The sequence below is a fragment of the Meleagris gallopavo genome, chromosome 4, assembly GCF_905368555.1.
Source record: "Meleagris gallopavo chromosome 4, MGAL_WU_HG_1.1, whole genome shotgun sequence".
In the NCBI taxonomy this organism is placed as follows: Eukaryota; Metazoa; Chordata; class Aves; order Galliformes; family Phasianidae; genus Meleagris; species Meleagris gallopavo.
Window position 1 is genome coordinate 27,095,183 of NC_139407.1, and position 25,028 is coordinate 27,120,210.

At 39.0% G+C, this 25,028-nt stretch overlaps 1 long non-coding RNA gene across 1 annotated transcript in view; it reads left to right on the forward strand.

The window, feature by feature from the left end:
- The window catches only part of LOC104910605 (uncharacterized), a 183,446-nt gene extending 158,622 nt beyond the window's left edge, over nt 1-24,824 (forward strand). Inside the window, exons 5-11 of the long non-coding RNA XR_014882958.1 lie at nt 4,312-4,458; nt 7,718-7,884; nt 15,834-16,299; nt 17,678-17,803; nt 18,336-18,421; nt 19,371-20,559; nt 21,155-24,824. This is a non-coding gene — a long non-coding RNA (uncharacterized LOC104910605). The remainder of the gene's footprint in view (nt 1-4,311; nt 4,459-7,717; nt 7,885-15,833; nt 16,300-17,677; nt 17,804-18,335; nt 18,422-19,370; nt 20,560-21,154) is intronic.
- The last annotated feature ends 204 nt before the right edge of the window (nt 24,825-25,028 follow it).

Sequence of the window (25,028 nt, forward strand, 5' to 3'; positions counted from 1 at the left end):
GTCAGCCAGGACTTCCAGAAATGGCCTTTTAGTACAGTGAATCATAGGAAGGCTGTCAGGCGATGAGAGCTGGTACTTCCTGCACACATGGCTATTCAAAGGATCAATCCGTAGGTCACTCATAGAAAAAGCAGCAGCACTTGTTTTTTGTGGGATAAAATACTGATACTGCTCTAAGTAACATATTAGAAGATACATATGGGAGATCATTTGGACTAGGGAACTCTTGACATCAGATTTTGATATTATTCTGTCCTTGTGCTTGGTGTAGCTGATAGAAGACAATACAGTTACAATAAAACATGCCAGAAAAGATAATTAAATCAAAATGAACAGACAAGAAAGCGACAGAGTATTTGAAGACGATTAGGAGAGGAGGGATTCTGTGCATCCAAGCAGTCTGCTGTTGCCTTGCCACTGCAAGAAGTGTTGAAAGCAGTGAAAGTTCTATCCAGTTTTCTCCCTTTCCATTCATGTCCCCATTTGCACTGGGTGCTTGGCTGCCTTCACATGTCACAGGTACTTCTGAGAGGGTAGGTGAAGGAAGGTAAACTCGAACGTTAGAACTCTTCAATTCAAAACTAACAAAATCTGAGAGACATCTGGACTTTATTTTTAAAAAATAATTATTTTCAAGAAAGTCCAGAATTCATGTGGACAGAAGACTCTTTTTGATGCGTTTCAGAAAAAAATCTGTTGTCTGTGTTCACCATTAACCAAACACCAAATGAGATGTGATGTTAATTTTGCCCCATGCCAGACTAGTAAGAGCTATTGTGAATCCTGTTAGTTAAAAGACCTTTTTTTTTTTTAACCTGTCTTCCTCTATAGTCAAGTGTGTAATGCATTTTGCCATGGAGATGCGGCCTATTAAACCTTATCCACAGCTCCCTTTGTGTCTCTGTAGCTCTCTCCTAATAACACCTAGTGGTTTCTAACTTTGGATAGAATGAAGTGTGTGACAGGCTGTATGAAGAATAGTTTAGAGCAATAGAGGAAAGAGGAAGAGTTGTGGTGGATGACCAGATCCATTCAGTGCCCAGTGTTCAATTGCTGTTATCCCTCTTCAACAATTCTTGAGGAGTTTTTGCAGAAAAAACGGGAAAAAAAAAAAAAGTGGCAAATCTGTCTGCAGAGGAAAAATCTGTCAAGAGGATTTTCACATTTATTTTCTGTAATTGGCTCATTGCACTGGGCCTGAACTCTGCATGAGGAGGGCAGTCTCACAGCGTAGTTGGTCATGAGGTGGGCCTGTAGCAATTCTTCTCTTCGGTATCTCTTCTCCATCCTGGTGATACTTAGTTGGTGATTAAACTTGAAATGGCATTTGGTTCTAGTGTAATTTGTTATCCTGTCATGCTGTTATCTCTAATAACTTCCAACAGTTACATACTGCACTCAGGAAGGCTAAGAGCTAGGACTCAGGGTGGTCGTTATATGCAGGATGGCCAACAGCTTCTTGTTTGAACTGAAACTTCTGTATGGATCTTAATCAGCTAAGCATCTGGTTCTGCAGGCTCTTTTTTTCTGAGGAAATTAGCTGGTAAGCTTAGATCAACCTTTTTGGTATTACATGCTGTGTCAGAACAAAGCTGGCCTCTGCTCTAGCCTTTAAGGTATGCTGGGAAGTTATCATTTTCTAGCTATGCGTGTTAGAAATGCGCAAGCAGCCCATTTCATTTAATTTGAATTGTCATTTCACGTTAGCTACATAACTACACGTCCCCAGAGTGGGTGCAGTGCCTTCATAGTTATTCAGGTAAGAAATACCTCGCAATCTTACCCACTGAGCGTTGCAGTCAATTTTGTCAGATACGTACGTTGCCTGGCAGATGCTTTGATTGCACCTTAAACAGAACACAGTCCCCCCACCCTGCCTCCCATTCCTTTGTTTCAGTCATTCATTTCTTTAAGCAATTTCATAGTTTTACTGGAACAAGAAAACTGGAGACCAGGACAGATTTCTGCTTTGACATGTAAGTGAATACTTCCCTGTTTCATACCGCACAGTAGGTTTCAAGGAAAATTCTTTCCCGAGTAGTTCCTCCATTAGCTGTTAGAGGTTGCTGCCATAATGGACTCATCCAAGATTCAAAGGAATAAAACACATCAATTTATTGAGAGCGTTCTTAACAACAACTAATACTCTACTTGGAGGTAAAATTGGCTAATTTGCTAATTACGATTAATAAGCTTTACAGGTAAGTCTTAGGCAGCGGCTACTACAAAGTGTAAAAGAATAAGTGACAGCTTCTGGCTTTGGGATCTCCTCTGATTCTATTTTCCAGGCCGTGCAAATTTCAATCAGCAGATAAAAGGAAGCAAGGAGACACCAGCTTGTATCTTGCCTTCACAGGATACATCAGTATAATCTCCCAGTTTCCTGTATCAAGCTGGAATCATTTATTCACAGGCCAAGTATTTGCTAATATACACTCCTGGGCCCTCCCATTCGAAGGCAATCAACTCTAAAGAAATGCTTTCAAATGTAAAACTGTCCACAAAGCAATACTGATTGCCTCATGTTGACATGAGACACTCCTTACCAGTCTCAAGAAAATTCCCCAAATATGTAATTGCACCCACTCTTTGGTCTACTCTGTTGCTTCCCAACACCATGAGCCTCTGAAGATGCATCAGATCAGCTAGGCTTCCCTGGCCACTGTTATGCCATGCAGGAACTGCAAATGGTCTAAAAAGTTCAGTGTTTTTATATATGACTCTGTCCCAATTACCAGTGTTCTAAATAGGGTAACATAAGACAAAAAGAACCATCACGAATGATTGTCATTCAGATAAAAGTCCAACGTAGTGTAGTATCTCTACTGATACTGAGTCTGCTTCCTCATTTCTGTACGCTCTTCCTTTGTTTCTCAGCTTCAGGACCATGATTTTTAGCCGCTTCTGCCATTTCTGTTTAACATTTCTCATACCAAGAGTGACAGCTTCATCTTGGAGATGAGGCAACATGTGGTCAGGTTACCAGTGAAATATTAATGAATCTTTAGTATTCTGAAGACCTTCAAAAGCACGCTGAACTAGGAAAACTTTTCACTACCATCAGTTTGACAGGTAAAGAAACTCAAATTTTTGAGTTTTTTAGCTATTCTACAGGCAGTTAAGAGAAATCTCTGAATTAGTTGCCCTTATCCTTAAGGCAGATTTCAACTTCCATGACATAAACGGAATATACTGTTGCAAGTCTGGAACATGTTGAAGATAACTTTATGTTACAAGAACTCAGTGAGCCAACTGAGAAAAGCGACCTCCTGAATCTGTTGCTTGAGAGTAGAGAAGGCTTTGTTGGAGGGGTGATGCTACATCATAGCCACAGTGGTTCCGACATTGTTATTTTCAAAATTCTTATTGTAATGAGAAAAAAAGGTCATCAGAATTGCTACCTTCTATTTTAAGAGAATAAACTATAAGCTACTCAGGAAGCTGGTTAGCAGCATCCCCTGAGAATCTGCTCTAGAGGATTTAGTGGGGCTATAAGAACTGGTCACTTTAAAACCCCACCTTTTAAAAGCCCAGAAGCAAGTGTTCCCGTTGTATCCCAAGTCAAGTAAGTGGGGCGGAAGACCAGCTTGTCTGAGCAGGGAACTCCTGGAATGTGGGCAGGAAAAAGAAATACGATCTCTGGAAATATGGTCAGGCTTCACAGATTACAGAGCTGTAGTTCACATCTTTAAGGAGAACACAAGGAAAATCAAAGCTCAACTTGAACTGACATTGCCCAGAGTGGAGCCGGATAACAACAGAAAGCTATTTTAAGTATGTAAACAGCAAGAGCAAGTTAGTGGATTTTACAGCAGGACCCCTCTCAATTATATGCCAAAGGTCTTGGGAGTCTGGGGAGGTCCCCACTGGCTAGAAGTCAGACAGCGTTTTCCTCATTTACAAAAAGAGCATGAGAGAAGACACCGGAATTACAGACTGATAGCCTGGGAATCATTATTAAAGCTGAGTTTCATCCTTGCTTGTGTTCAGTGTGTTCAAACAGGGATTACCCCATTAAAAGCAAGAGATACTTATGTTTCCTTCACTGCAAAAACATCTAGAGTGGTTGCTTCCTCCAGAGAGAAACCATCTACATCAGAAAATGAGTCTGCTCTTTTATTCCGTCACAGAATACATAATCAGTGCTGAAATTCATGTAACTGCTGCAGAATACATAGACACATACCTGAACAATATGATCATACTGAGACAGTATTTGAGATTTTTATCTTCCATTGGTGCTTAATTTCCTTTGATTATGACCTGTCAATTTTCCTCAAGTGATTAAATTACTCGCTCTTCTTTTTATAGATCTTTTCATACTTGTGAAACTACAAGAGCTATCTGAACTGTAAAGCAGATATCTGCTCTACATGAGCCCTGGCAGGGAGATGTTTTGCTGCCAATTTGCACTCTGCTTGGTTAGAACTTTGTATTTCTCCTTCAGCAGGTTGGGAGGTAAGCATTTTGGTTTTTAAACAAAGAATAAACAAAAAAATGAATTTGTTCCAACTGCAGGAAAAAAAAAAAACGTCTCTTCCAGCAGAAGGCCCCCTGGGAACTGAAAAAAAGATAATGTGTGCTTTGCATTGTGTGACAGCAGGAGTGGGGCGTTTGGCTGCAAAGAGAGGAGCATATGGCAGAAGAAGCGAAGGTAGTTGCTGAATGTCCCATTCTCTGGTCCCTGTTCGAGGGCATTTACAGGAGGAAAGCAGTGATTAAGAGATGGATGAAACCTATTCAGTAGCACTTTCAAAAAGTCAGTGGCAATAGTTCATTATTTATAATGGAGAAAAGAGCCAGAATTGTTCCCCAGTGCAGCTAGAAGCCAGTATCTCATGCTAATACGGAAAGCAGAAAGGAAAGATAAGGGAAAAGAGGGAGCAGAAGGAAGTGGAAGAACGAAAAAGACAGATGTTTCTAATGTCCCCTTTTTTAGTTGTTGTTTTTTTGTTGTTGTTGTTTGTTTTTGTTTTGTTTTTCCTCCATGAGATGTGTGATACAATAAATCTCATTCCAAGGGAGCGCTCCCAACTGCTGAGCAGGGAGATAGAAACTGCAGCTCCAGGAAGTAAGCTCTGCTAACCCATTTCCCAGAGCAGAGGTCCTGGCAGGACATGACTCAAACCTAGCAACTAAGAATTAGCCAGTGTTAATTAATATAAAATCTGAAAGGGGTCTTTGAATGAGGGAATTTGTCAATATGAGGCAGGGCCAGATCTCAGCTGCAAGTCACATACTGAGTTGAAAGCAAGCAAACTGCCTTGCTGAAATGTGAGCCTGGAGGAAGGTGCGGAGGAGGTGTTTGGCGAGCTGCTGAGCAACAGTTGCCTAAATTATTTGTATTTATTTTACTTGTTTATTTCTGTCATCTTTATTTTTATTCCCCTGCTTGAAATAATCCAGAGTCTGGTAAAATACCCTAGGGCCCATTTAACAACTGTAATGCCATTTGTAAGATAGGTCGGCTCTTTTTCCTTTTTTATTATTTTTAACAGTTTCTTATCATTCTTGGCTCTAGAAATAAGTCATGCTGATTTTAGGCTGAGTCAGGGAATTACTTAATCGCCTCTCTTCAACAAAATGGTGCTTAGGGAACCTTACATCCCTTACTGTTGCTGCTTTTCCAGAAGGATTGCCTTCACTGCTTATCTGTCTGCTCTGCATGGAAATGAGGGGAGATGATTTGCAGTGTCAAGGCTGTTATAAAAATAAGATTGGATTTGTCTGCATAGCATTTCATTGGAAACTGTATATAAGCTACTGCAAATTCTAATGAGGGGGCTCTCTCCCTCTCATTTTCCAAATGGAGGAGAGTTCTTACAGTCATGACTAATCTCAAATATTGTACATCTGGCCCTGTTTTTACCTCCAAGTCACTGTTGTGACACTATCTAACCAGCTATGCCCATGAAAAACATACTTGGACAATTAAGACATTTTATAATACAGAATGTAACCTTTAATTAAGTATTAATATTTGTCCCTTATTATTTCCACTTATTTTCCACCTCTCTCCCTGTTCTATTTCTTGCTCACAGAAAGCGGAGTCACTAGTGGATCTAACACGGATATTTGCAGGCTTCAGGTTCAATGAGAAATCAAACTTGTGTGGATTTTTTTATTCATAGCCTAACACATTTGAAGTATTCATGTTCGTATTTACAGTTTTAGACTTGTTGCTCACTTTTGTAAGTTAAGATTTGTCAACTTACCACACCTTGTGGGTTGGAATACTTAGTAAATTTTGTGACTTGTACCAGCTTAACTAAAATTTGAGTAATTACCTCCCTTGAGTTTCTCTAAAGCACATTTAGAACTTGGGGGACTAAACACGCATCTCGAAATGCTATCATGAGATTCCTAACTAAGATTTGTAAGTTAGTATTAATGCTTTCTGTTTGGAAAATCTGTACTAATGAAGACATGTCGGTATATGGTATATATACATATAAAATGAGATTTTAACTTCGGTGTCCGAATGGTATACAAGCTTTTAAGTCTGAAAATTTCAATCTTTGTTAAATGAAGATGAGGGAAGGTCACCCCTCCAGTCGCACCAGCCCATCATCCCCCTCACAGATATTTGTGCCCATGGATTGGGGTTTCTGCCCAAGGTGATAAACACAGTTGTCGCTTTCCCTTTGCACCAGTAGTAAAGTTGAACGTGTGTCCTAGACGCACATACAAGGCACTGACATGGCTGGTCTTGCAGCCACAATGCTGTTATCAGCATCACCTGTCACATCCCACTGTGTGATTCTGCACAGGGTTGTTGGAAAAGATTCTTGCAGTGTCATCATATGACATTCCAGAATGCAGTTCTGCCTCCAGGTTTGTGAAGTCTGAATGGTTTGAATACCGTTTTCCTTCACACCATTACATTATTATTCATTGCTCTATACCTATGAGTGGGCTGCCACATAGAAAAAGGGCTACTTACCATCAAAGGCAGACTTGATGTAATGATGAGTCTTAAAGGAGAGATTTAATTTTCTCTGCCTCAGTGGCTTTTTGGTCTTTCTTGCACTATCATTATCTTACAGAAATTTCTTTCTAATTAAAGACAGCAAACTTTTTTTTTTTGTATTTCATATAGCTTTTGCCTTGGGAAACATGAGCTGAAGAAAGCTTTATCCTTTATTAGAGGGAACTTCAAAACACAGAAAATCACAGTTGCTATCTTAATTACTAGTACAACTTGCATTTGAATAGTCATCTTATGCAGATACAAGACATGATTATTTTCTCACAATGCCTCATCTCGGTGTAGTAATGCACAGCGGGCTGTTTTGCATCTGAGTGTAGCATTTGGGAGTTTTTATTTTTTTTCCTTTTTTCTTCTAAAATAGCTGAGCTTTTTCTTTGAAAATAGTTTCCATTTCAAGGAGTGTGGACAAGGGAAATGTCCAGATGCAATGAGAAACTGGATCTGGGAGAGGAATTGCTGTGCAAGCTCACTTGTCTTAGAGTAATTCAAATTACTGCACAAAAGATGCTTTCACTTTTGGAGAGAGAAGGTGGATCACCAATTCTGAGAACGCTTATTACAAATTAATGTTCCCCAACAGCAGGGGAGAAGTCGGGGTGGGGAGGGAGGAGTGAGGTTTTGAAACAGCCAAAGCCTCCTGTGGGCACGTCAGGGACTAGAATCACATTGTCCATTCTCTTCATCTTACCATTTCTATATGTGGGTTGATTAAAGTTTGTTTTACAGAACAACCCCATCCCAGCAACAGCACCAGCCAGTGGAAAGGAAACTTTGCAGTGGAAAAATCAGAAGGGAAGCATGGAACAGCTGGGTACAGACAGGGAGTGGAAAGACAGTTTTGCCTCTTCTGTGGTTGTTGGCAACTGAGATGTACCCCATGGCTGGGCAGTAAGGTAGGCACATCCTTTGGGATATGTGGCACTGTTCAACAAGTTGCTTTGAAGAATTATGAAGCAGAGTTGATAGAATTTAGAAGCTCATGTCTCAGTGAGAACTGACAATAGTGTCTTGTCCTGAATCTTTTAGAAAACTCTCTCCTTGGTTTTATTAAAGTAGAATTAATCTCTTTGCAGGGGATTGTTGCCAATTCCGTAGGCACATATCATCTACCTTCGGGGTTCTAAGGAGGAATTGTTCAACATTCACTGAATCATGAGGCAACCTATAGCATCTCTGTGTATAATCAATGAATATGTGGATGTTATAATTAAGAAATATACAAGAAAGTTAGGCTAAACAGGTTATCTACTAACACTAAAGAAGAATGGATGGAAAGCTTACCCTTGTCCTGGGCTTACTAAGAAGACTACAAGAGGAGTGATCTCTAAAAGAGATCCTTCCCTACTTGTAGTCAGCTCTTAAATGGGAGAGGTGGAGCCAGGCTCCACCCCTTCGGGTAGCACAGGTGAATTGCCTTCATCTGTGCTCCCAGGGCTGATTCATTACTTGCCTCAGGTGGCCAATCAGCGATTCAGGCTGTGATTCAGCAGTTCCCATACACTCTGTGTACTTTCCTATCTGATGCTCGTTGCTAATAGATGATGTCATAGCAAGTACATTGTTGCATTATGAGCTCCCAAACCAGTCCATGCAGCTCTGCTCTGTGAGGATGCTGTCTGATTTGGGTGACAAATACTGTGAGAGAAACCCAGTATGCTGCTTAAAGGATTTACAATCCTAGGAATTTGATGCATTGGTATTCTGATGCTTATTTTAAAGCAAGTCAGATTTAGAGAATATTCATTACTTCTAATCCATTTTCTCTCTTTTTTTTTTTTTTTGTACTAAAAAAAAGTATGAAAGAACTGGAAAAGGTTCAGAGAAAAGCAACAAATTGGTACAGGGTAGCTTTTGTCTGTGCTTTTGTCACATGAGCACAGTTGTTCAGTCAGGAAACAACTGAGGGAGAAAAACAAATGTGGTCTCTAAAATTATAGGTGGTCCAGACAGAGACCTACTGAACACATTCTCTTCCAGAATGCTGGACAAAGCAAGTAGGAAAAAGACATCAAATTGCCGGAAATATGGCTCCCAAATATTAGCTGGCTAAGCTGTGGAATTCTTCTGAAAGATGACCTAAACACTAAAAGTTGATGTGGGCTCAAGATGCTGGAAATTCAGTTAGTTCTTGAAAAAGCAATTCGCTGATAATTGCTTACTAATACATGGAAAACCACTTCTGAGTTAGACATCAGTAAGTTATTTCCCTACTACTGTAAGGTAGAGTGTTGTTTTCTGCCTGCATAAGCAGTGTATTTTTTATTTGCTCTTTACATACAAGAGAGCGTACACTCGAGAGAAGACGTATAAAGGCATTATATGGTTTTAATATGTAGAGACATATTATCCTCTGAAATCATACAGTTTTGTTCTACAGATACAATATGATGTAAAAAGAGTTATGTAGCTTTTTTAAACATAGACTTTATACTGTTGCACCCATGAAAAGAGGGTGGTTGACTCGTCACCGGCAGGTGTTGGCTACCTCCTGCTACCAGAGTTTTATAATCCTTGCTATCCATCTGCACTAGAAGAGAACATTATATCCTGGAATCTCCTCTTTCTTTCTGCCATTGCCAAATTTTCAAACCTGCAAATCTGCAGCTAGCAAAACAACACCATTGCCATGTATCAACAGCAGATACTGCTAAGATGATGTACATTCTTTTACGCTGCCTCTGGCAAGCAGCATGTGCAGTCTATGAAATGGCTAAAGATTTTTCAATATTGAAAGTGATATTTCAGTCTTTTTTACCCTTCTAAATTAGTCTGAAAATTCTATGTATTCAATCATTCTATAAAAGGAAAGTTCCAAATAATCAGAATCACAAATGATAAAAGAAAAGAAAAATCAATATATCTTGTTTTCTTGTAGAATTTTTGTGTCACAGGATTTGAAAAATACAATCCAGATCAGTATTTTTTCACACTAAAAAGTGAGGCCTTCTCCTAGAATACGTGTAAATGTAACCATATTTCTAAAGGTAGAAAAATCTATCAATTTGGAAAAAACTCCACTGAAACTGAGTCAACATTTGTTTTATAATTCTGTCTTATAATTCTTTTTATTATTCATGACCTCAAAAGAGTGTGTATGACATTTAGCAGGTACACCTTTACTGATAAGTGTTTGCATTATTAGACTCTTTCACAGATTTTTTTGCACACTTTGATTGAGACCTTGGAAACATCCCTATACACTGAAGCAATTTGGAAGTGTTTTCATCTCAGTACTAAGCATCTGTGGAAGTGCCAGTTAATTGCTCTGGGTTTTAGTTTGATGGCCTTTCCGCATATTCCTCAGAAATGAAATGGGCAATGTCAGATCTTTAGCCATAATGAGTTTCTAGAGGGTGTTCTTCGCTTCCTACTTTTTCTTTGCTGTTATGCTCCCTTTCTCTTGATTTTTAAAGATTTCTGTGGGCTGAACTTTTAAGTCAGACTACCTGCTTATTTTTCTCAGTCCCCTGCTTTTTGTTTTATGTTGTTTTTGCTGTTGTTTATTTTCTGGCATGCTTTGTTCTATTTCAGGCTTAACTGCAGCTCTTTTTTAGTTTTTAGACAAATTTTTGTGAGCGCTGAAGTACATTTTCTTCTAGTTTCTACTGTAAGAATTTCTCTACATTCTTTAACTGTCACTGAACAGCAGCTGTTTGTTTTACTTGCTTCAGTTGAAAAATTCTTTTCTAAATATTGATTTTACATTATCTTCAGGAATGACCATCCTACTGACGTGCAGAGTCAAACTCTGTAACCCGAATAAGATTACAAAGCAGATATGGTTTAATCAGTGCTGCGCAGACACTGGGTGCAAGGGGGATCGTTCCTCCTAACTTGCACACCGTCTGGAAAGATCATGCAACAGATATAGGCCATACTAATACATCATCAATAGTTTTCCCGGAATTTGGATACATATTCATTACATCCCTGAGAGTTTATTAGCATGCAGACCCTCCCCTCTTGCACGTGCGTAGTGGGTCTTGGGATGAAGTCTTCCTTGTGAAGGCTTCTGACCTTTCTCTCTGTAAACTTCTGACCTTTTGGAGGTGGCATCCCCCCCAAACTGGTTTCTTCTTGCCCAGTGGACATCTAATCACCTCCCTGCCAAATGTCCTTGGGCTGTTCTCAAACCCTGATCTTTGTGGCCTTCATCCCCCTACTATCCCAGACCCAGTGTCTGCCATCCCTTATTTTTCTAACAAGCTCTACCTTCTTTCTTCTGTAAGCTATCTATCTCTAACTATTCCCCTTCACCCCCCTTATTCTCAGTCACTGTGAAGCCCTTCTCGCCTTTTACTTAAGGGGCTCTTCTCACCTTTCACTACAGAATTAGATTCAGTTGTTCTCTTGAAAAAGCAGAGCTTGAAAGTTTTGGGTAGCCTCTGTAGTTAAACTGAATAGATTTATGATAATTTGGACTGATTCAAAGTTGCTCGTGATATCAGTCATGTTTTGACCCCAGTCCAGTATTCAGCAAAAACAGTCTAGTGCCTGTGCTGCAATCTTCTCTCTTACTTGTGTGCAAATAGAGATTTTAGGCATCTTTGCTGCAGCCTGTGGTGTCACTTTTTTAACTGCAACTTGGCCACACCTATGTGGTCAGGTATTATGATTCTTATAGGTTCCAGAAGCACCTGTGTGATACAGTAGCTCTGTTAGGTTCTGTGACCATCCCTCTGGTGTGAAGGTAGCTTACTTCTGCCTGTTGTCTCCACTCCAGAAAGAAACAGTGCTCAGCATTTAATTAAGGGAGGTTATAATTATGGAGCACTTAGTTTTATGCACATTTATATGTTTTTTAGAGTTGGCTTCATATAACGTCAAATATTTGTCTTGAAGAGGATGAATTCAACAAATTCTGCGATGACTGAAGTATCTTATTCAGCTCTGAGTGATGAGAGAAGACTTATAGGAAATTCAGAATTCATCGTTACTCTGAAATGCCATGCAAAAATGATTTCCAACTCTTCTAGAAATAAGGCTCGGAAAGCAGAGGACATACAAATGAGTTGTGATTCCTGACATAATTGTAACAGTGATAAGACAAGAGGTAATGGCCTCAAGTTGCACCAAGGGAGGTTCTGGTTGGATGTTAGGAAAAATTTCTTCTCAGAAAGAGTAGTGAGGTATTGGCAAAGGGTTTTTTTTTTTTTTTTCCCCCAGCCTTTATGATTCTATGATCTAAGGAACCTTGTCATATCAGAATCCAATACTATCTGACAAGTTTCCCCCCAGAACTGAAGATAGGCTGTATGTGAGGGGGACCATGCCCAGATGGACTCAGATGTTTTTTCCCTATAAATCTCTATGTGCTTGCAAAAATATACTGTAGTCTACAAACATGGCAAAATGTCAATCCCTTGGTGTGTCTGTAAATCATAATTATCAACTCATGCTGTTTCCATGTCATATAAGGCTGGCCTAGAGGCAGTTTGCACTTGACCAGATTGTGACAGCAGTGCTTTTAAAAGGCTGTTAAACCAGGGGAACCTGAATACTATTCAGATTTTGTGTTGTGATGATGCCTAAGCCTTTTTGACCAAGGCGAGAATCTACTAAGCCAACAGTGAGATTGTCGCTTTTCTAAATAGTATTTGATTTAACCTGTATGGTAGAAGATATGCCTCCATACTCTATGGAGTTGGGGCAAAGTGCCTCAAGCAGAGACCCAGCAGATTCCTGAAACCATTGTCCTTCCTCAGCTGAAACACTTCTCTTGACATCAGCCCAATTTCTTGGATGAAGACCTGTCTTTGCAGATAGCTTTGAGATAAAAGTTTATGTAGCATTTATCGTCTCTAATGAAGCAAAAAGTGTTATCTGGGTCTTGATACACAGCCACTCATGTAATGTAACACAAATGGAATATAGGCTATTTCTCTTTTTATATATGCAGACTTTTCTCTGTTAGCTTGAATCAAAGAACTGAGTTTTTGTAAAACCTACGGAGGAGACTGTTCCCTTAAGTCACTGAAGATCTGTTTATTTTGGTCATACAGCCTTTTTTGGTTGTAATACTTAAGAGGTACTATACCATATGGGAAATGTGGAGGTTGGCAGCCCTGCCTGCGGCGAGGGGATAGAGCTTGATGATCTTTGAGGTCTCTTCTAACCCAAGCCATTCTATGATTCTATGAAATGGGAACAGGGGCTGCACAGCTTGTTCCTTTCCATTGTATTGTTTCATTCCCTAGTTAAAGAATCATTTGAAAACAGAAAGGTAGATGATCCTTGGTTAAGTTTGTCTGAATTTCTTAGGGAGAGCAAAAGCTGACAGATAAAACAGATGAAGACCAGTTTTAAATGCTGGTCTATCAGACGCGTGATCGCTTGAGTTTAACAACACATATATGGTTGCTTTGGAACAGAGCAGTAAAAATCCTAAGGCTGACTTAAAGGGAAGATCTCCTCTGGAGGATTTCTTGAGAGAACAACCATGCCTGGGAAGGGTGTCTCTGTGTAATAGCCAGATGTTAATCAGAGAGGCTTTCATTTATTCACAGATGTTAGCACCTCCTTGTCTTTTAGTTTATTGAACACTTGTATTCTTTTGTTCCCATTAACTCTATTTGTGTCAGTTCACGATATTTAGAAGACCATCTTAATTTTCAGATTTCTTCTAAAAAGAAAAATATACAGAGATAAACATCTGAAGGCAAAAACTCTTTTCCATGCCATTTTCTGTATCCTTTTGTGTGAAAACTCAGCTTTTAGAGAATTTTATTTACAAGTATTTAAGTTGTGCTTACTAGACTTCCAGTAATCCAAGCTGGCAAATACACATGAAAGCAGGTTGAGCGGAAAACTTACATTTAAGGAGTTTGTGAAATCATTAGTGTCTGCTGAAGACACTATCACATGATTTCAGTGATCACGACTCTAGTATTTTTTTTTTTTTTCCCCAAAATTGTGACCCCCCCTTGGAATAGAAGGACTTACAGACACAAGTGCATCAAATGGGATCTCAGCATGGAATTTTATCCTAGACAACCTTTGCTTCTCTTGAGAGAGTGGGTGTATTTCCATGATATGCTTTTAGTTGGGTCAGCTGTAAGGGAGAGAATGAGTTAACACCTAGCAAAAAACAGCACTGTAATAGGCACGTTCCTTGGCAATCATAGAAATAAGCACATCACGTTAGTCTCCCTGGTACATTGTGTACAAACTGGTACAGTTCCAGGGGGAGGTTCAATACTTCCACTGAAGTTCTAGCAGCTCAGATTTTTGACTTTAAATCACCTTGGCACAGTCCCTGGTGTATCTACTGCAAAATCAGCATTTATTGAACTGTTCCATCTTTAAGCAAAAGATTTCTGAATCCTATGCTGTATCTGTGGCATTTTTATTTAGGATTAAAGTGCAGCTTTAAAGTAGCTTAAATATTTGTATAAAGATCCCCTACATGGATCTTTACATTTCTACACTGGCTTGAGCTTCATAATGAAATGTGAGTCATGGGGTGGAATATGGATTGCAAAGAGTTAAGCTTCTGTAATTCCATGCAAAAACACTTAAAAGTAGCCAACAGGGTAATTCATTTTGTTAACCATGAAGATAATGTTTCTGATGAAGCTATCTGCAGGCTTAGCATGGTGTAAAAGTGAAATGAGACATATTAACGAATGCCACTTGTCAGGAAAGATTCTAATAATGGAAAGGGGAAAAAAAAAAAGGCAATAACTACATCTGTAAAAAGAAACATTTCTTTAAATTGATATGCTGGGCAACACTAAATTTCAAAAACTCAATAATTGTGAAGTTCATAGATCAATACTAAATGAAACATAGTAATATTCTCATTTGAATTATTGATATATGAGAAATTTCAAATCTAAATTGGCTTTTGATTAAAGGAGAAACAGGGAAATATCCCATACAACTCCCTAGGACCACAGCTGAAGCTGAAAATAGACATCTGTGTAGTTGGAAGTAGGTTTGCAGTAGGTTATCATTCTTGTTAAATGTTTCTTTGGTACGAGAAAGAGTGCTTTTTCCTGAGTTAAATTTCTGTTGGCTTTGAAAATATGCATTCTTTCCACTTTCAAGAACAAAAGCTGTCAGACTATGGATTGAGGAGAAGACCTACAAATGCAACTGATTCCAGACTTCCCCATTGTAGAAAAAATATGAACAAGAGCTCAACAGCTGTTTCCAAACCCTCAATATGAAATGTTATGATTTCGTGTACATAGAAAGATGGACTGAAGGGTCCTTTTAGTTCTTAAGAATCTGTGTATCCCTAATTTAATTCCCACCTAGCCTAGTAGTTATGGAGTCTCCACAGAACAATGCATACTAGCTATACTAACATGGGCACTAGCTGTGATACTTAACGTTCTGTCCCTTGCCCCCTCCTGACTTCACTCCAACCCATTGTGTGAGAATTGGTGTTAAGGGTGTAACATCTTACATCTGAACTGCTTTTGCTGTCCATCTTCTCTGCTAATGACTTCAGCAAAAGGAATGACTTCAAAGCTGGGAAGGACCTTCTTTGAAATCTTGGAAAGCAAAGCCATGCAGCCCAGCAGGTTTCTGTCTCTTCAAAGTGATTACTAAGGTGTCTAACAGAGGACATGGAAGAGTGCAATCTACAGCTTTAGCTGTGAAATTTGAAATTTAAAAACAGAAGAAACCTTCCAGTCAAAACTCATAATAGAGTAGAAAAACTTTCCACAAGGAAAGGCAAAGTAAAAGGCAATGGTTATATCATTGTTTCTGTAATGACATCTTATGAAAGAAGAATTTCTTCCCGTTGCAAGCACAGAAGGAATCTGTTCTGGAATTATCACCTTTGATTACCAGCCTTGGGCATAAACTGAAGCCTGGATTTCTTTTTCAGGTGGACTTTGCTGCTTCAGCAAGTGTATCTGACATGTCTGAGTCACACTGCCAGTGGATCGTGTTCTCAAATACTATGCAATCTAGATCTACAGGATGCAGATGTGTTGTGGTTCCTCAGGTTTGGGAGACAGGTTATCAACTGGATTTATTGTCTGTTTGAGGTGCCTGATTCATTCCACTATTCGCAGGGAGATCCCCATGACTACATGAAAGGCAAGATAGAGAAGATGGAAGAACATATGGTAGCTGATTGAAACCATTAAGATGAAGGACTATACAAAACATCATTCATCCCTATCTGTGGTTTCTTGAAACCTTCTGACAGACCCCTATTTCTGTGCAAGCTTGATTTCAGTGGAGCTGAATGCCTGTTCCTTTTCTTTTTAAAAATGAAGTTGGGAGGAAGCAGCAGATGTCTTGATTTTGCCCAAAGACTAGTGGGAAGACCTGCATGATCTCTTGAGGTATGTTGAAACTGAGGCCAAGCCTGTTCCACTTTTTTTTTTTTTTTTTTTTTTGCTGTGATTTGCTAACTGTTCTGTTTCATCCTCCTCCTTCCTCACATGAACTTCAAATTTTCCCCTTCATAGTTGAAAGTCTGGATACCTAGATCTTGCCCATTTTCAGCAGCATCTACCAGCTCTCATTCTGTTTGTGTGATTTTATAATCTGGTTTCTTCATCTTATGCTGGATTTTAGACCCTTAAAGTGGTGGCTAATCGGTGGGTTAATTAATTCTGCATGCTGAGATGACAACGTTTTTTTCCACTAAATTTTTACGCAAGAAAGAAAATACACTAGTCTAAAGACAGGCTAGGATAAAGAATATTTCTGTCCTAAACCTTTACTCACATTCTACACATGACTGTGGTGACCTGAATCAGTGATACAGATTTCCCCCTCTCTGATGCCCTCTGGCATCTGGGTTTCAATCTTAGAAGTGTAAATAGGTTTAAAAATGGCATTTGGGACAATACAATATGGTTTTCTTTTCAATTCAGGTGAGTAGCATGAGAAAGAGAACTGGGGCTAGTAATTTCCTTATTACAGTCACAGTCTTGATGGAAAATTATAAAAATAAACACCTGTAATTCCTGAACTGTCAGCTAAAGAACCAAAAATCAATAGATTTGGCATTGGCAACTCAGCAAATGCCTAAACTAATCTTTAATACCTGTGAAAAGGAACCTCATGAGCTGTGAGAAATAGGAATAACATCGTATTGGTGCTGCTAATGGGCTGGCAGATTCATTGTCCTCAATGCAAATGCTCATAGTTGTTAAATCCAAGAGTTGTTAACTCTCAGAGTTAACAACAAGAGGAGCGACTATGTCAAATAACCATCAAACTGATCAGTGTAATCCATTTTCCTTCTTGCAAAAAGATTGCAAGCTACAGTGTAATGTACCTCCTGTTTAGAAGGCACTTCATCGGCTATTGATTTTAGTTCTAAAAAGAGTTTGCATGCTGTTTCCATTTGTCACCTTTGGATATCACCAGTACCAAAAAGGTAAATTGCTCCAACCATTTAGATCTATAGTACTATTGAAAGAGCAAAGATGGTTTCTATAAAATAAATTCTTTAGCTTTGCTAATGCTTTTTCTTCCCACACAGTGGAGGACCTTCTTTTTATCATAGAAGACATTGTTAAAGCATCATCAGTTCTCATTTTCAAAGACTAGCTGTCTACATGGTGTGGAACAAAGGAATATGTTAAAACTATGAGCAATTGCAAATAAAACTACACACAGTCACTAATTGAGTGAAAGGCCAGTACCTGCTATGGCAAATATGGATGCATTTGTGGCATAAAAGATCTGATTTTTATTTGATTCCTCCAGGTCAAAATACCATTTCATAGGAGATTTCATTTTTCATCCTCTCTGGATACAATGCAAGAGGGTCAGAGAAAAACAGCAGTCTACAATCCATTCTTTCTTGTTAGAGCATTTCAAAGGCAGAATTAGGTGAGTTGTACCTAGTGGGAGTATTGTAACAAACTACATGCATAACTACTGCACTTGAGCATCGGGTAAATGGTTTCCCGATTTATAATTTCATTTTTCTTAGTCATACATTATTAGTCTGAAAGAAGGTATGACAAAAGATGTTTGATTGCTCTCCAATTAATTAATGTGCATCCTTCAGTAAACATTTAGTTAATCCGCCTGCTTGAAAGGAGAAGGAGGAAGAAAGAATATTTCTGTTAATGCTTGCTGGTCTGTGCCTGCTATCCTGCAAATAAGACCTTGAGGTAAAACATTTTTCAGCTACTGAATTCATATCTAACAGCCAGATTACAACAGCACTTCTCTGTTTGAATGAACAGCTAGAACACTTAATTTTTTTTTCCAGGGGCAAACCAATTTTCAGCATATCCCATTTCTTTAATCAGTTCACTACACTATATCAAAGGACATAACCAGGCAGGTCAGGACATAGCTTGAAGCTTAACCTATGCTGCTCTTTATTTAACTCACTTCTACCGCCTCCCTCAAGTTTCAGACCCTTCCTTCCTGCGGCTTACATGAATGCAAAAAAGCAGGAGAAAACACAGGACAAGACTGTTCCTCAGCCTATGTGAGGTATTGCTCCACTTCTCTTTTCTTCTAGTGCTTTGTTCTGCTATTTCTGATGTAACAGGTTTTGAAGCCTTGGATATTCATATCCTTATCATAGCAAAAGACAAAATCACAGCAAAAGATAAGGATGCTTGGGTCAAAGCACAAGGCGCAAGGCAAAGATGTAAGCAAACTAAAGAAGCAACTTAAGTGCTTGTAAGTTACCTGCAGTGTGCTGTGCTTCATTAATTTTTGCTCTTTACATGCCTCTTCTCATGTCTGGCTTTGAAGTACTGGTGGAAAGTCACAGTGCTGTAATGAATAGGACACAGTGTTCCACTTCATGCACTGTCTGTGTCTCTTTCACAGGAGGGGGAATTTTGCAATCCCATTACTGGGATCACTGCAATGAAGAAACATTACTATGTTGGGATCCCTTGTGAAACGAGTGACAACACTGACAAAAAAAAAAAGCTGATTTTTTTTTTTCTAGTACTTAAAATTTTGGGGAGACTAAAATCTCATTTTCTTTTGGTTTCTAAAGCAAAGCTGATGTTCTTCTGTCTTTCTCCTCTGTTCAGCTAAGATTGCTGATGGTGAGGACCACTGACTTCTGGTATTTTGTCTGGAAGTCCGAAGTTCGTGCCCACTATTTATAGGGCATTCATATTAGCCAGTGCTGAAGTACTTACAATTTAAATCCTATGTTATTGAAACCTGAAAATTAATTCAGTCTTCAACTATTAATTTAGAGTCTTCAGCACATTAACATTCTGCCTAGGGAAGGTTGTTTTTCTTAGATAAACCAAAAAGCAGAGTCTCAGCATTCCACAAGCTGTGTGCCCTGCTAGAGCTGTTAAAATAGGCACCATAACAAAGTTGTTGTGACAATTAGAAGCTTAGTGAGCAGCTGATTTTTTGTAAACAATTTCTTCACTAAACCTGACTTACTTTGCGTGTGACCTTTTGGCAGGATAGCACCTTCCAGTGGAACCACACAGCCACAAAAGAACCTTAGCAAGAACCTCATATTAACACAGTGCATATATAGCATGAAATTTGAGTATGAATAGCAATTCTGAGAATAGGCGGGCACGAAAACATTATTGATTCATCAGTTCTTGTTTACGCCAGAATGTTCTGTCTGCTTCAAGATAGAGATATACTAAAGAAATATACACCTGTAGACAAAATCAAGTACGTATCCCTGAGGACAAAGCCATAGAAACCCAGGTCTTTTGTTACAGCAAACACCTTCTGAATCTGAAATACCTGAGGAAGTAGACAACATGGTAATGCTATCGTTATGAGCTGGAGGAACCTCAGGATGATCAAGGTGGACCAAACGTGTGATTGTACAACTGTAACTGAACTCAATATTGATCAGGAAAAACACATTTGAACTGTTTGTGCGTGAAAGGCTGCATAGTGCCCTGGGAGTCCTGGCACAGAGTCTGAGATTACTAGGAGCACTGGAACTATTAAAAGAAAAAAGTCAACATATGGAATGATTCAGAATTTACATTTGAAGTAGTACATGCCCATGGAGTAATATAGAAGGGAAGAGGATTGCTATCCTACCAAGGATCACAAATAAAATATGGACCCATTATTATAGAATTACTGGAGAGTGTTCTGCCTCCTCAAAAAGTTGCCATAATGCATCGTAAAGCACATCAGTTCAGTAACACTCCAGTGAATTACAGCAATTGACTTGCCAATAGAGCTGCTGAGTAGTCATGGAAGGAACTCTTATTAGTAATCCTGGACAAATATGAATGATTAGGAAAAGAAACCCCACATTACTAAGCTAAAGATGAGAGACTGGCAACATTATGAAAAATGGTTAAGGATGACAAAGGATGGTAGATAACTCCAGAGAAATAGACAATTATCCCTCAATCTCTTATGAATAAACTGGCAAAAGATTATCATTGATTGACACATTGGGGAATAGAGGCAACGACCAGAATTATAAGACACCAAGTTTTTATGATTTCTGCCATCCACACACTTAAGAGTGTTGTGAAAAGATGCGATCTGCATTTGAAAAACAATCCCCATCAACCTAAACAACCTCCACTCAGAACAGCTGAAAAAGGAAAGCATCCAGATTAGCGGCAGATGGATTTTTGTGAATTACTGCGGTGATGTGAATACAGGTAACATACTGGTACTAGCAAATACTTTTTCTCAAGATGGCCTCCCCCGTTACACCAACAGAGCTCCTGAAGTAATAAAGGTTTTATTAAAAGATATTACACCCAGATCTGGGGTACCTGTAAGGGTGTATTTAGATAGAGGTCCACATTTCATCACAGAAATAGTGCAAAATCTACCTAGAATTGTGCTAAAATGCAATCACCATGCTCTCATGAGACCTCAGTCTAGCAGTAATGTAGAAAGAATGAATCAGAGTTTAAAAAGCCACATAAGCAAAACATGCCAAGAATCAAAATTAAAATGGCCAGATGCTTTACCACTTGCCTTACTAAGAATCAGGATGAGGTCCACTTCTAAAGAAAAGATCAGTCTGGTCTACTAACAGGTCTGGAGGTTGGTGGTCCTGCCTGTGGTAGGAGGGTTGAAATTTGATGATCCTTGGATTCCCTTCCAACCTAAGCCATTCTGTGGTTGGTCTTCATGAGATTCTATATGGGAGCCTATAGGAGAGGGAGGTGATATTTGCCTCCTTGTGGAACAAAAGGTTAAAGAATATGTGATATCTTTGAGAAATGTTTTGTCTTTCCTCTGCAGGTATGTCGTATGTGCAGCCTTACCCCTGGATGGACCTGTACACTGATACCAACCTGGAGATTGGGTGTACCTGAAGACATAGATGAAGATAAGTGGAGAGGACTCTTCCAGATCTTACTCACCACCCATGCAGCAGTCAGACTCAAGGGAGTCAGCCTATGGATTCATTACAGTAGAGTCAAGCCACCTCCTCACATCAGGATAGACTGTCAAGGAAGGACCATTGCATTTGCGATTAACTCAAGCTGTGTAAGACTAGGTTCTATGTTTCTTATAATGATAAGTAACGCATTTATTTAAAGTGAGGGAATGAATGTGAAAGTGAAAATTTGGTTTTAACATTAACACAAGGACCTGGTAGGATGTGCAATATCACTAGCATCCGTATAGTGGTAATTATAAGAAATAGAGGACTCTGTATAAGATGTATTAAAAGATATTTTGAAAGAAATATGTGAAAGTAATTGGAAGAACTAACTACTTCCCAAGGGGTCAATTGATACCTGGCAATTAATTAACTGCAGGCCCCTTACAAGGACCCCATACTAACACAGAGCATGCATAGTATTAGATTTTAATATAGCAATTCTTGAAATAGGCAGACACTCCATGGAAAAATGTATGAATATTCACACATGTTCAATATATATAATCTGCATGGTTCTAGCTCCTGGCTATGCACGTTAGGTGGACCCCGTGCATCTGGTCACAATAACAAATGCCTGCTTCTTAATGCTACATTAGCATTAATGAGTTTTATTCCTGATTTCAGTGACAGAATTGGTGTTATTAATTGCCTTTCCCCCCCCTCCTTCCCCAAACCAGTATGAGGGCAAGACATTACGTGGTTATATGAGGCATCTTTAGATATGCAGTGAGACAACTCAGACACCAGGCAAAACTCGTCTCTGGATACTGTCTCTGTCTCCCATTTTATTTAAGTATCTTTCAGCTGCTGCCATGAATGCAGGATATCTCTTTTCAGCTGGCAGGAGCTGACACAGCAGGAAGAGCTGTCAAATATAATGTAGTTTCTTCCTTCAAATGCTCCTTCTTGCACCATTCTTGGTACAGTTTAGGGTACCAGTAGAAGATATGAAGACAAACAAACATCAAAGATACTGTGCAAGGTCAGTCAGCACCGAGAAGAACCATCCATCCTTCTATACCTGATGCAAATTGCCACATCTTATCTTTGTGTTCTTTTTCAAAAACTCTACTGGAATTTGACGAGGTTTTAAAACATCAGTACGTTATTTGAATAATTGTGCTTATATCCAGAGTATGGTTCAAGGCATGTATGCCACCCAAAACAACTGATCTGTCCCAGAGAAATAGTACAACGCTTCTGAAACAGGGAAGAAAAGTCTGACTTCCGCTGAAAGTGAGACTTCCCACTGAAAATCTAAATATGCATCAGATGTCTAAAAACATTAAATCATTTAAGGGTTTTAACCAGGAAAATAGTTCAGTAACCCTTAGGAACTATTACATTTTCACATTATTGCGATTAAAAAAATCCACATCTTCTCAGTGTTTGATAAGCAAAGTGGTTTGCCTCAGGTGAATGCAGCTCTGCTGAAGGATGTGATACCCACTCTGTGCTGGTGCTCTCTGTACCAACGGGTGCAACTCTGCCAATACTGCAGAAATTTGAGGACACTTTTCTCTGAGGCAGTAGTGTTTAAAATTTCACCCTGTCCATTAGATTGCTCCAAAATTAGCCTTGTAAGTACATCTGAGTTCTGTGGCATAGTGTTGCAGTAAAAGCCAGTCTGAGATGAGGGACTCTGACAGTTTATTTATAGTTCAGAAGGTCAAACAGTTGCCTTAATTGGAAAACATCGCTCACCAGTCTCTGAGCATATTGATGTACTTTGCATTCGATGCCATTAGTTACTTGTGTGAGTTTCTAATATCACCTTTGTTAATAAGATACATTCTCCATAATGGGCTGCCTGCAGGTTCCAAGAGCCATTTATATGCTAAGTTTGACAAGTTTGATGATGCTAAACCCATGCTGAAAGCAATAGCTGTCAGAACTGTACCTGGGTGCCAGGCTGAAGTCTGTGACCTTCAAACTGTTTTGGGATGGGATGTGCTAAATCCCAGCTGTATGGTATGTGACCAGGCAGCAAAGGTATTTCTTCAAATTTGTCTTGAATTCCTGCCAGAAAAGTTGTATATAAACCTCACAGCAAAAGTTTCGTGGACTTGGCTTGGAGTAGAAGGAAGGTGAAATAAAGTCACAGAATTTCAGGGGTTGGAAGGGACCTCAAGAGATCATCGAGTCCAACCCCCTGCCAAGGCAGGTGCCCTGCAACAGGTCACACATGTTGGTGTCCTGATGGGTCTTGATTATCTCCAGAGAAGGAGAAGGCAAAGTGCTCCCAACATGTCCAAATTAAAGCATACAATAGCAAACACACTGAGCGATTAGACCTAAGGATCTCTCATCCACAGAGCTGCAGACTAGAGAAAAAAAGAAATCCTTTCCTCAAAGCAAACGAAATCTTAAAGAAGTCTAAAAATTCCCTCTTGGTTTTACTTCTGCTGTTTAACTGGTCTGCCCTCACAATTGTTCTACCTGTAATTTCAGCCCTGCTGACTGCCACTTATGCTTTATATATATTACTAGTAACCCAGTGAGGCACCCTATCAGCCCACATCACATCCATCCAAAACTCCATCATTTATCATAAGCTTCATAAATCCCCCTAAACCTATAAATAATAAATTATTAATAAATAAATAGACCTATACTCAATACTATTTTTTCCAATTGCATAATCTGTAACTTGATCTATCCTGGAATTTGTAACATGATGCACAGCCTCAGAACCACATATCAAATTCTTCACCCATCTTCTTTACTTCCTAATTGCTATACTAATACTAACCACTGCAAACAGCATATACCTTCTTTTGTAAGCTGAGAGGAATTATGTCATTCCTATTTACTGATTGATGACAACAAGAAGCCAAAGCTAACACAGCAGCATTACAAGCTGTAATCTATTACCAGATTAGAGATATATAAGGCAATGTAATATAACACAAAATAAAGATAAGCATGCGAGTTTTTAACATTTAAATTCAGTACTGTGCAGTACAAAGTATAAAGGATCTACGTAGAGGAAATCAATTTAAGAAGGTAAGCAGTTTTAGTTTAAAATGGCAGGCTGGAGTACTTATTTGATAAAAAGTCATTTGAAGTATTTGACAGAAAGTCAGAGAAATGAAAAAGCTAGACAAAACTGTTTTTAAAACAGCATAACAATATAAAATGGGAAGAAGGGAGACTGAGATTGTACTGTCAATGTTTTCATGAAGAAAAAAAATGCCAAAATTAAACAAGCAAACTCTAGTGGAGGAAATAGAAACCCTATTTTCTGAAGGCTGTGCAGTGAGACGTAATGGTTGTATAACTTCTAAAAGTTTATAATTCAGTGGAGCAGGCTCAGAATAAGAGAATTCAATAGCAAAATGAGTCAACACTTAAACCTAAATTGTAATTTATAAGGGACTCTCTTCTCGCACAAATCAAATTTGGAAGCAGTATAATGTCTTCTGATAGCAAGGCAGTATTTGCTGAATGTGCTGGGTGGCAGTTTGCAATACACAGTCATTTGAAATTACATTTATAAAATAAATGTTCAATTCAAAACAATTTTTTGCCTATTTACTGACACATAATACAAAATTGTTGCTACACTATATATTTCTTCATATGAGGCATTGCAACATGCAGACAGTAATGAAAAATGGAGGCAACAGAAAATTCTTGCAAATGAAAGCAAGAATGTAACTCTGTTTTTCCTGCTTGCCACCAGGGAATGGTGGCTTCCAAAACACTGGAGAACAAGGCAGTTGG